This window comes from Chenopodium album, chromosome 14 (assembly GCF_948465745.1).
Source record: "Chenopodium album chromosome 14, dcCheAlbu1.1, whole genome shotgun sequence".
In the NCBI taxonomy this organism is placed as follows: Eukaryota; Viridiplantae; Streptophyta; class Magnoliopsida; order Caryophyllales; family Amaranthaceae; genus Chenopodium; species Chenopodium album.
The window spans coordinates 37,951,037-37,964,647 of record NC_137847.1 but is presented as its reverse complement, the minus strand read 5'-3'; the positions used below and the strand labels follow the sequence as shown (position 1 = coordinate 37,964,647).

General features: G+C 41.4%; 1 non-coding gene across 1 annotated transcript; it reads right to left on the bottom strand.

The window, feature by feature from the left end:
* Positions 1 to 647: 647 nt before the first annotated feature.
* Positions 648 to 753, bottom strand: LOC145580440 (small nucleolar RNA R71). Its single transcript, XR_014099482.1, has one exon. It is a non-coding gene; the product is annotated as a small nucleolar RNA R71 (small nucleolar RNA).
* Between the last annotated feature and the right edge of the window lie 12,858 nt (positions 754 to 13,611).

The window sequence follows — 13,611 nt, the reverse complement described above, 5'->3', positions numbered from 1 at the left end:
GCTAATTGATTACTTGAGTCAAGTTCACCATAAAACAACAAAATTATAAAAGAGTTTGTTTCTTTTTGGCTACACTTGTAGCCTTGTTACTAATTGCAATTGTTGAGAGTGTATGCACAGAACTCATAACAGAATTTTGGTGCCTTACGATCCCAAGATTGAGCAAACTTATAGAAGGAGAAGGAGAGCCGGTTCTAGGTCGTTAACTACTTCCCCAACTAGAGAGTTCAATTCCGAGGAGCAACAAGATCAAATGGGTGACGCGAATCCACCACCTCAAAGACCTTTGAAGGAGTTGGGAACTCCGGGAGCTTATAGAGCTTCAAGTGGAATTGCTCCCCCCGTTACTCAAGCCAATGATTTCGAGATTCGGCCCGCAATGATAAATTTGATTGAAATGAGGCAATTTAGTGGAGCGAATCATGAGAGCCCTCTTGCACACTTGAACGAGTTCGAAAAGTATTGCAACACGATAAAGGTAAATGGGGTCACTCAAGAATTTGTGAGACTAAATCTATTTCCTTTTTTCTTGATAAGACGAGCTCTTGAATGGCTTGAGAAGGAGGTGAGACCTAACTCCTTAAAAACTTGGGACGAGGTCACCACGACATTCTTAGGGAGATTTTACTCTTAAAAGAAGACGGCCGAGGCAAGGGCATTGATCCAAGGTTTCCATCAAAAAGCTAGTGAAACCATATACGAGGCATGGGAAAGATATAAAGAATATTAAAGGGAGTGTCCTCATTATGGTATTCCGACATACCAAGTGTTTCAAATTTTCTATGGAGGCTTGAGCCCACAAGGAAAGACTAGCTTGGATGTGGGGATAGGTGGCCCGATTATGAACAAGATGGAGGAGAAAGTCATTGAGATAATTGAGGATATGGTGAGGCACCACATGGATTGGCAAGAAGGAGAGAGGAAGTCTCTAAGCAAAGGAGGAAGTGCGGTTTACTCCGTCGATCACCTTAATGCCATCAATAATTTGACATCTCAAATTGCCAACCTTGGCAAGGAGATGACGTCTATCAAGGCGAAACTTGAGACCTCCACTTCACACAAAGAGCATCCCTCCCAACCTAAGGGGAGAGGTATGAATTCTAACCCTTCTCCTTCTACATCTAATAACATGCCAAATGGGTGCTTATTTTGTGAAAATTGTGGATCGTATGACCATGACACCTCTTCTTGTAATTATGATTCCCAACCCCAACCCCAATATGAAGATGGTAATGAGAATGAAAATGAACATGTCAATGCTTTGTCTTATGATAATAGACCTAGGAATGACAATCAAAGATACTTACCACCTAATCGAAGAGAACAAGGGGGGAATTCCTATAACCAAAGAGGAAATGATTATGATTACCATAACCAAAACCAATGGGGGAATAGGAACCAAAGGGACCAAAATCCCCAAGGTAACTACAACCAACAAGGTGGTTATGGTAACCATAACCACAATAACCAAGGAAACTATGGGAATTAAGGCCAATATCACCAAGGGGAGAACTCTAATAATAGGAATAATTGGAACAACAATAACAATAGAGGTTCTTCTAATCAAAATGCTTCCATTTCGAATGTGAGAGGTAATAGAGCTCCCCAAGATAACTACTATGCACAAGCACCATCTAGTAGGTCTAACTTAGAGGAAATGATGGAAAGCCAAACCAAAATATTCTATATTTTCATGGCCTCTAGTGATAAGAAATTTAGTGAAGTCATGACCCATAATAAGATGCTTGAAACACAAATTTCTCAATTGGCCAATGCTTTAAAGGAAGGGACTAGCACTTCCAACTCCCACCCCAAGGACTAGATCCTAAGATACCCGTCAATGCTATATCAACTAGAAGCGGGAAGGTGTTGGAAGAGAGTGTCCTTAAAAGAAGAAATGAGCAAATGAATTTGAGTGAGCCACCCCTTGAGAGTGATTTTGAGCAAGAAGGAGAGAAAAATCATGAAAAAGAAAAAGAAAGAGAATGTGAAAAAGAAAAAGATTGTGAAAAAGAGAGTGAAGAGAAAAAAGAAAAAGAGAGTGAAGAGAAAAGAGAAAAGAGAAAAAGAGAGAGAAACAAAGGCGGTGGTAGGCCGAAGAGCCGTTGAACGCTTCAACTTGGCCACTGAAGAAGGCGAAGGCTGGGCAAGAACAATTGCAAAAACTACCATATCCCCACAAATTTGTTAGAAACAAATTAGATGTGCAATTTGGAAAGTTTCTTGAAACATTGAAACAAATTCACCTTTCAATTCCTTTTACTGATGCTATCAAGCAAATGCCTAACTATGCTAGGTTTTTAAAAGACATTTTGAGTGGAAGGAGAAACTGTGAATTGGTGGAAACGGTGAATCTCACCGAGAATTGTAGTGCAATCATCATGAACAAAATGCCACCGAAATTGAAAGACCTAGGTAACTTCTCTATCCCTTGTGCAATATATAAAATGCAAATTGATAATTCTTTACGTGACCTTGGGGCTAGTGTTAGCCTTATGCCATATTCGGTATATCAAAGACTTTAGATAGGGGAACTTCTACCCACCAACATTACCCTTCGATTGGCTGATCGTTTTATCAAATTTCCAAAGGGTAAGGTAGAGGATGTTCCTCTAAGGGTGGGAAAGTTTGTAATCCCGGTGGATTGTATTGTGTTAGAGATGGATGAAGATGTTAACATTCCAATAATTATAGGAAGACCTTTTCTTGATACTTTAGGTGTTTTAATAGATGTTAAAATTGCTAAAATTTCACTAAAAGTAGGAGATGAGGTGATAGAATTTGATTTGAATGAGAGCATGAAGTATCCAAGCTCTAATCTTGATAATTGTATGATGATTGATACTATTGATTCTATTGTGACTTCTATGCATGAGCACTTGCTCACTACTAACGATGCCCTTGGGAATGTCCTATTGAACAAGGAAAAGATAGGTGAGCAAAGCAAGGAGATGGCATTGTATGAAGAAATGCTTGAAGAAAGTATGGCAGGAAGCATTGAGCAAGTATGCATGGGAATCACAACTCATGATGCATTAGAGATAGATACTACAAGAGAAGGTAAGGGTGTTCCAATGGTAGAGCTAAAACCTCTACTATCACACCTAAGGTATGTGTTTTTGGGTCCTAATTCAACTTTTCCTGTAATTGTGAATTCCTCTTTAAACGAGTACCAAACTCGATGTGGTGTTTTGAGAAACCACCAAGGTGCTTTAGGCTATACCATTGACAACCTCAAAGGTATTAGCCTCGCTTTACGTATGCACCACATAACACTTGAGGAGGGTGCTAAGCCATCCATTGAGAGGCAAAGGAAACTTAATCCTCAAATGGGGGGAAGTGGTGAAAAAAGAAATCACCAAACTCCTTGATGCCGGCATCATCTTCCCCATTTCGAGTTCTAGATGGGTTTCCCCCGTTCATGTGGTCCCTAAAAAGGGAGGAATGACCGTAGTTGAAAATGAGAATGGTGATCTCATTTCAACTAAAACGGTGACCGGTTGGAGGATGTGCATAGATTATAGATGTCTAAATGCATCCACTAAAAAGGATCATTTTCCCCTCCCTTTTATTGACCAAATGCTTGAGAGACTAACCAAGGACAAGTATTATTGCTTTCTTGATGGTTATTCGGGTTTCTTTTAAATCCTCATAAACCCGGATGACCAAGAGAAGACAACTTTTACTTGTCCATATGGTACTTTTACATATAGGAGGATGCCGTTCGGACTTTGAAATGCACCGGCAACCTTTCAAAGGTGCATGATGAGTATCTTTGGGGACATTCTTGAAGTCAAGATGGAAGTGTTCATAGATTGTTCTCGGTATGAGGCCTCTCATTTGAAGATTGTTTGTCCAATTTGGGCAAATTCTTAGCAAGATGTGAGAAGGTCAACTTGGTCCTAAATTGAGAGAAATGCCACTTCATGGTTGAAGAGAGAATCGTCCTTGGTCACAAGATTTCAAGTAAGGGGATTGAGGTTGATAAAGCAAAAGTTGAAGTGATAGAAAAATTGCCACCTCCAATCAATGTAAGAGGAGTAAGATCCTTTTTGGGGCATGCCGGGTTCTATAGGAGATTCATCAAGGATTTCTCACAAATTTCTAGACCCCTAAATGCTTTTCTTCAAAAGGATGCCGTCTTTATTTTTGATGAAAAGTGTCTTTAAGCTTTCAACAAATTAAAGGAGGCTCTCTACTCCAATCGTGCAAGGGCCAAGATGGAATTTGCCATTTGAACTCATGTGCGATGCTAGTGATGTTGCGATTGGAGGGGTGTTGGGGCAAAGGATAGAGAAGAAGCTTCACGTGATCTATTACATTTCTAAGACCTTGAATGAAGCCCAACGGAAGTACACCACAACGGAGAAAGAGTTTCTTGCCGTGGTACATGGTTTTGAGAAGTTTTGGAACTACCTCATTGGTTCCAAAACTATTGTTTACACCGACCATGCGGCTATTAGGTACCTTGTGGCAAAGAAAGAGTCCAAGCCTCTTCTGCTTCGTTGGGTCCTTTTTCTTCAATTTGATGTTGAAATTTGTGATAAGAAAGGGGCCGAGAATGTAGTTGTGGATCATCTTTCCTGTTTACTGAATGTGTAATCTCGTGATGATGATATCCCCATATGTGATGAATTGAGAGATGCTGTGCTTTATATCTTGAATGAGAAAGAACTTCCTTAGTTTGCCGACTTGATGAACTACTTGGCATGTGGGGAACTACCTCTCGATTTCTCCTAGAACCAAAGGAAGAAGCTAAAAAGAGAAGCAAGGCACTATGTGTGGGATCACCCTATTCTCTACAAAAGAGGAGTAGATGGTTTGCTCTGAAGGCGTGTTCCGGATGAGGAAGTGCAAAATGTGCTCAAGATGTGCCATTCCGATCCTTGTGGAGGGCATATGGGAGCAAACAAAACAGCGTTGAAGGTCTTGCATAGCGGTTTGTAGTGGCCTCACATCTTTAAGGATTCTTGGGGGTTTGTGAAGACTTGTGACCGGTGTCAACGAACCGGCAATATATCCAAGCAAAATGAGATGCCTCAACAATCGATACTTGAGCTAGAGGTATTTGATGTACGGGTGTAGACACCTAAAAATGTCTCCCCGAAACCAGACCCGATGATGAACAATCTTTCGCCGCCATTATTGGTCGGGTTCAGTATTTAATCTCGAGAGTGCTTAAAAAATCGTATTTAATTAAATTCAGTTTTTAATAGTCCATGGATCAGTCTTGATGTTTAGTCAAAGCATAATTTGTTTTTAATTTTGGCCCAAACCTTTTTATTTTATTTACTTTTCTTTATTTTATTATTTTGGCCCAAACCTTTTTATTTTATTTAATTTATTATTTTGGCCCGATTAATAAATAATAAATCAGAAATGGCCCTAAATTATCAATCGGCACTTAAAAAGGCTGAATGAAATTAGGGTAAAAATGAATTTAGACGAAAAAATGGATGCACAGTTTCCCGTGTCACGGCAAAAAGCACCGCGTCACGGGGCTCAGTTCCGCGCCACGATGTGAGTTCCCGTGACACGATGCCAGTGCTGTGACACGGTGCATCTCCGTGTCCTTTCTGCGTAAAGCCTTCACGCATTTTATCTCCCGTAACCTAATTATTTCCCGCATCATTCTGTTTCCCACCATGTCACGGGAGTTTGCCCTGTCTGACGGTGTCTGGAACCGTGTCACGGTTTCCTCTGCCGTGTCGCGGTGTTATTTTTAGGGTTTTTATATTTTTAGGGTTCCGTGTGTTCCCTCTACTCATTTTCCCTATAAATACCCCCTCATTTCTGATGTACGGGGCATCAATTAATTCTCTTTTTCTCTCTTCTATGCTCTAGCCTAAACACTAGCCTACCCTTCTTCTTTCAAAATTCCCTCTTCAAGCACTCCAAGGAGTCCATACTTTACTCGAGGTTCTGTCATTAAACTAAGGCGTGAAAGGTAGAACTGTTTGAGGGTTTGGCCCCAAATCAACTCTATTTAATTTAATTTAATTTAATTATTGTTTGATTAATTTTCCTTGAAGTTACTAACTCGTTTATTATTTTATAGTTGCAAGAAAACAGAATCAAAGTAAGAATTATGTTCCTTTTATTTCTATTATTTTTCTAACGATTTTATATTGTTGGATTTATTGTAAATTGCTTCCAATATTAATGCTTATTATTTATTTATTGATCACCATATTTCATGTTAAAGGGAATATGTAATTGAAAATCACGCCTAATAAGATAATTTGGACAACCGGTTTAGGTTCCTTCTTAATCTTGTTATTAATTCAAGTGATCACTAATATTTTAGAATTATATGCTGCATTAATATTCAACCAATTTAGCCTAATAATAGTTTGGAGCGAATTGAATCTTTGTTTGTATGCCTTTAAGATCGCAGGAATCACTTTTCACTACGAGAATCGAGTAGAGGCCAATATGGGCGAACGTGACTCCATGACTCACTTCATACCATCATCCCCGATCCTCCTTTCGTGGTTCCGAACCATATGGAGTTAGTAATCTCATGGATTATGAATGGGGTGTAACCTTCACGGGTCAATCGTTGTTGCCTATCGTTGTCCCTTATTCGTGGTTGCCTTTTATGATCCGTGAACGGTTTACAAGTTCCTTAAAGACTTGTTGGCGGCTCCCTACTTTATTTGTCCCTAATCGTATTATGTTAATTCCCACTTCCTATGAGTGTCAAGCATATTCACTACATGCTTTAAAGTAGGCGCACTTCGAGCGACGCTTACAATTTGGCGACTCCACTGGGGAGGATTCTTGGTTATTTATCGATTTGAGTAATCGGTATTTAATTAAGATGAGTGGATGAGACTTGAAAGATTCTTGAAAAATATTCCTGTGATTAAGTTGGCATTTTTGCATAAGCATAGACGTTTTAACGTTGCATTTAGGTATGTACCGTAGGAAAAATTGAATAACTTGATTGCGAACGAAGGAAAACAGGACACCAGTCAAATTTTCTGACTGCCGCGCCACGGCAGATACTGCCATGTCATGGTGCCGTACACCGTCACACAGTATGCAGCACCGTGACACGGTGCACTCTGCCGTGTCACGGCAGTCCTTAAATTAGTCCAGTGGCTTATTTTCTCTTCTCACAGTCAACTTCCTTCGGTTTTTCTGAAAAAACGTGTGCGTTCTACATACGTCTTAGCCCCGGGGGATTTAAGCACTATCAACCCAAAAACGCTCATGGCAATAAGGGTTCATCCGAGTTATTAAATCCACCCAAACCATGGAGTCGAGTTCGATTTCATCACGAACTCGCGGAGCCGCCCGTTGGCATACACCCTCAAGGGAGGCTGCCTTGCTAACGCGTCCAAACTCTTAACCATGGTACCCTTTTGACACCCAAAGCTTGACCAATAGTTGAACATAGATCTTGACCTTAGGTTGCGAACTCTTTTTACATCATCGTGACTAAATGTTACGTGGTTTATTTGGTGCTGACCCACATGTGTTTGCTCATTTTGTTTCACCTATGACCGAGGGTTTTTTTATTTCCACATAGTAATTAGTATGGACTTAAAATTGATTAAAACCTGGAAATTAGGCCTGGAATTGTGCATCGCGTCACGGCAGAACTGTCGCGCCACGGTGTATAATGCCGTGACACGGTGCAATGTCCCGTCTGACGGTGCACTGTACCGTGTCGCGATAGACAGCACCGTGACACGGTGCCCAGGAAGTTTGTCCAGTCAGTCCTTTTTTTTTGGTCTTTGTGCGTGCTTATGTTATTCGTATGTTTGGTTTGATGTCATGTCTAGCCGTACGGTCATAACACGTGTCCATAGCCTCACTTAATCACTCACATGTCGTGTCAAGTTCACACAGTTTTCCTTTAGTCGTACACCATTTTATGACCGTACTTTAGGATGGTCTTGTGTCGTTTTTTTGTTTCGTTTTTTTTTCGGAGTAAGTCGGATGGTATCCTCCCATACATTTTTTAGAAAATAAAGAAAATTTCGATAAAATAATAATTTTTTTTTTCTCCAGATGGGTCTAGGTTAAAGGTGTGTTTGTTTCGATGTCACAACACTTGGTCAAGAAGCAGGGGTAGATTATTACGATTCGAGTCAATACCTCAACAACCTCTTATACCAAAGAGGCGTATAAGGAAACCACCACAATCATCTCCACAAACCAGTCTACTTTCAACCAATGGCTACTAAGGAGGATATTGAGAACATGAACAGGACAATTGAGATGTTGTCTAACATGATGCAAACACTCACCACCAGAGTCAACACGGTAGAACAAGACAATCAAAACAATGTCACTGCCGCTGCAATGGACAAGATCAAGGAACACATGAGTAAGATCTCTGAAGAGTTCACCTATGTGGAGCAACCTGTCACCTCTTCGTCCATAAGGGACAAACTTCTTGAAAAGTTTTCCACTGCTGACATTCCCAAGTTCAAGCCTACCGATAATCTGCTCTTCCACTTGAAGGCTTTTTCTGCGACCATGGCTCTTAAGGGATTAGATGTGACACTCTTCCCTATTGTATTCCCTCTTTCCCTGGAGCATACTTGTCAACAGTGGTTCTACTCTCTGGAATCCAAACATGTTGCGACTTGGGAGGATGTTACTGAAAGCTTTATGAACCATTACAAATGTAACATCCAAGCCAAGACTTCTGAACGTGAACTCTCCATTCTCAAATAGAAGGAGAATGAAGGCTTCACTACTTATCTAAGCAGGTGGAGAGAAACAGCTGCACTCTTGGTGGATCCTCCCAAGGAGAAAGAGATGGTTCGCCTATTTATTGCAAATCTGACTCATAAGTACAAGCAGCACTTGAAGTTTCTACCCTTGAATACCTTCGAAGCTGTGTACGATATTGGGATCAATATCGAAGATGAATTGATGAAGACTGCTGGTAGCAACAATAATAACAACAACACTTGGAAAAACAAGAAGAACGACACTCCTTCTTCTTCGTCTTCCAAGCCCAATAATGCTACCAAAAATGTCAATGTCAATAATGTGCTAGCTCTTAATGCTCCCCCCTCAAAGATTCCAAAGGCAAAGGAGGGTTTACACGCCTTTGGGGATGACATGCGATGTTGCTTTTGATCGCTTGCATAGTCAAGGACTGATTATGCTAATTGGACCTTTTCCCGAACCTCGACCAGAGAACAGAACTGCTAGCTATGACCCCACTGCTCATTGCAAGTTTCATCAAGGCAAAGGTCATACTACTGAGAAGTGTTGGAGGTTGAAGGATGCGATCCAAGACCTGATTGATGCTAATCAACTTCCTGTCCCTCCAGGGGGTAAGAAGCCCAATATTCAAATAGGTCCCCTTTTTGATGCTTTGGCTATCATGGGAGATGAAGTCTCCTTTGATCCGTCAGTACTCATTCAACCTGTGAATAAACCTTTACCGGAAATTGTATTCGTTTCAAACTATGACGAAGTGAACGGAATTTGGGATAGTGACGATGAAGACGTCTATCTCAAAGATATAGCCTGTTCGTCTCTTGGCACTAGTGAAGATGTTTGGGGAGACCTTGAGGTCAAGGTTCTCACCAGGAATGGACGGTTGCAACAACCTAGTCCACCTCCACCTCCACCGCAATCACAACCAATAGTTGATCCCATCGACCACGCGAACAACGATGTGATCAAACAATTACAAAAGACTAAGGTGGAAATGAACGTATGGAAGCTTTTGGCCACCTCTCACGAACGTATGTGATCAAACAATTACAAAAGACTCCTGTAATGAATGCTCTGGTGAAAATAGGAGTTGATAATGATATGACTCCTCAAGGACTGGTCAACTTTCTCACTACTGAATTGCCGAGTACCAGTAATCTGATTTCCTTCTCTAACAAGGATCTGCCCCCGGAAGGGGACCAGCATAACAAGGCCTTACACCTCACTGTGGTGTGTAGGCAGATGAATTTTCCTATGAGCCTGGTTGATAATGGCTCTGCAATTAATGTATGCCCACTCCGCACTGCTAAGAAGTTGGGCATAAAAGATGAAGAATTGATTCCCTTTGCTCAAGAGATTCATGCTTACGATAATACCCGCCGTCAAGCCGTGGGTAATATCATGCTAAATATAACTACTGTAGCCATTGAATGTCGCACCAAGTTTTAGGTGGTGGACATTAAGGCTTCTTTCAATCTGCTGTTAGGTCGTCCTTGGCTTCATGAGCTAAGGGCGATCCCATCGTCGTTGCACCAAAAGGTGAAAGCTATAGTTGGAGGGGTCCCAATTACCATTGATGCCTCCCCCATGCGTATTCAAGTTATTGATACGCCCATCGTCCATGTCGAACATGACGAGGAAGATGAAGATCTCTGGGGGTTTTCGTTGGATGATGTTCTCATGATCGAAGAAGAGGAGAAGTGTCACCTCGACTTTGATCCTTATTCAAACACCAATGTTAATGCCATTATGAAGAAGCAAGGGCATTTCCCTGGAATGACCCTCGGACTCAAAAAGAAAATGGCTGAACTTTGGGGCCATCCTGGTGCACCTAAAAAGGATACCTTTGGCTTGGGATTCAATCCACCAAAAGAAGATATGAAACAAGCTCTCTTGAAAATGAAGGCTCGCAACAATGCTTGAACCATGAAGACGGAAATGGCCATGGACCCATACCCCTTCACTCTCAACGGCCAGTACATCAAAGAAGGGGAAAACTTCCCATGCTATGAATTCCCTGAGCCTTTCGTCCACGATAGGAAGCTTGAGCCAGGTTTCGAGATGTTCCTTGATTGTGACTTCGTCGACGAAGGCGATGAGTTCTTCATAATTAAGCAACCAGCCAGTCCAAGCTCTGATGATATGAACATTAATCTTCGTTTTGGACTAGAAAAAAATGAAACCAAGCCTGTCTGCAATGACGATTCTAAGCTCATTCAAGCCGTCATATCAAGCAAAGATTTTGACCCCTCTGAGTTGATCGTTCCGGTTGATGATGTGTCAAAGGGATGGCGCAAGACGGTGAAGATCGCTACACCAAGTGAAGAGAAGTTGGAAGTAACCACTGGCGAAGGTCCTATGTTTGATGAATCTGAATCGTCTAGGTCTGAGTCCGAGTCTAAGTCTGTAGACAAGTCTTTAGGATCTGAGGCCGACCCCCTTTATGCCATAGAATCTAATGTAGTTCCCCTTAATGTTGAGTCTCTTATTAAGTCTCCTCTTTCTATCCCAAATAATTCCGGCGAGGTCGCAGCTGACCTTACCCTTCTTGATGTAATGACCAATGAATTCAATGAAATGAGTACCTTTGCTTACGATGCGTGTCATTCCCCTAACCCTGATCAATATTGCTTTGCTAATGATAAAAATGACAAAGAAATAATAAAAGCAATGGAAGAACACGAAAATAAAACAACAATCATCGAAGATACAGAAACAGTTAATATTTCCAATGATACGACGATCAAAGAAGTAAAAATTGGATTAACACTATGTCAAGACGAACGCAAATAGCTAATTAACTTGCTTAGTGAATTTGTTGATGTATTTTCTTGGTCATACCAAGATATGCCAGGAATTGACAAGGATATAGCTCAGCATACAATACCACTCATTCCAGGTATGAAGCCTGTCAAACAAAATCTGCGCCGTATGAAACCAGATGTGGCTCTCAAAATCAAGGAAGAAATCAGAAAGCAATTGGCTGCTGGTTTCATCAAAGTCTCCAAGTATCCAGAATGGATAGCTAATGTTGTTCTAGTTCCGAAGAAGGATGGAAGGGTCAGAATGTGTGTTGATTACAGGGATCTCAACAAGGCAAGCCCAAAAGATGGGTTCCCTCTACCTCACATTGACATTCTAGTCGATAACACAACAAATCATGCACTCCTACATTCATGGACGGCTACGCTGGATATAATCAAGTATTAATGGCCGAGGAAGACATGGAGAAAACCACATTCATCACACAATGGGGTACATATTGCTATACGGTAATGCCATTTGGGTTGAAAAACGCGGGTTCCACCTACCAAAGAGCAGCCATAGCATTGTTACATGATATGATGCACAAAGAAGTGGAGGTCTATGTTGATGATATGATCGTCAAGTCAAAGGATCGCCCATGCCACATCATTGCACTTCGCAAGTTCTTTGAAAGACTCCGCAAGTACAACATGAGATTAAATCCAGCAAAGTGTGCATTCGGAGTTACGTCAGGCAAACTACTTGGATATGTGATCAGTTCTCGAGGGATTGAAATAGATCCCACAAAAGTCAAAGCACTCATGGCCATGCCACCACCCAAGACTGAGAAAGAAATTCGAGGCTTCATCGGAAGGCTGTAATATATAAGTAGGTTTATATCAAAACTCACGGCGATATGTGAACCTATATTCAAGAAGCTTAAAAAAAATGTTCCAATCACATGGGATGATGATTGCTAAAAAGCTTTCGACAAAATCAAAGAGTACCTGGCAAACCCACCTGTGCTAGCGCCAGCAATGCCTGACTTTCCTCTTCGACTCTACCTTACAGTCACAAGAGAAACGATGGGGGCAATGCTAGCACAAGAGATCGAAAGCAAGGAGAATGGAATTTACTATTTGAGCAAGAAGCTTCAAGGATATGAAACGCGATACACACCACTTGAAAAGTTGTGTCTCGCACTCGTGTGGGCCGCGCAGAAATTAAGACATTACATGCTCACTCATACAGTGCATGTCGTGTCCAAGATGGATCCTCTCAAGTACTTGTTCGAAAAAGCAACACTCAATGGCAGGTTATCAAGGTGGATAGTCAACCTTGCTCAGTTTGACTTGAAATTTGTACCACAAAAGCCATCAAAGGTTCTGCGGTTTCTGACTTCTTAGCAGATTTTCCACTAGAAGAAGTTGAGAAAGAAGAAGATGAGTATGATTTCCCTGACGAAGATCTACTCATGACCGAAGATGACAGCTGGACACTCTATTTTGACGGAGCTTCGAACCAAAAGGGTTGTGGTGTAGGAGTCTTGCTCATATCACCCAATGAAGAGCATATCCCAATTTCCATGAAGCTTGACTTTGATGTCACCAACAATGCCGTAGAGTATGAGGCATGTATCTTGGGATTAGAAACAGCTGTGGCCTTGGGAATTAAGAAGCTCAGAATCTACGGTGATTCGTCACTAATCATTAACCAGATCTCCAAGAGATGGAAGGTAAGAAGTGAAAGTCTCGCTATGTATCAAGCTCATCTGGAAACTCTCACGGAGCAACTAGATGAAGTGGAATATACGTACTTGCCTATAGAAGAAAATCAGTTTGCCGATGCGCTAGCTAAGTTAGCATCAATGGTGCGAATTTCGACAGACACAATCAGAATTCCATTGACCATAGAAAGAAGATATGAGCCGGCTTACGTTCATGCACTTGATGACGAACAAGAATCACAAGAAGAAGAAGAGCCATGGTATACGGATATCCTTAACTACGTGACCAAGGGAGAATACCCTCCTAACATTGATAAAAGGGCACGCCGTGCTTTGAGGCTCCTGGCCTCACAGTATGTGATCATCAGGGGAGAACTCCACAAGAGGACTGCACTAGGGAGAAATCTCTTATGCATAGCTAAGAAAGAGGCACGCAAAACCATGGAAAA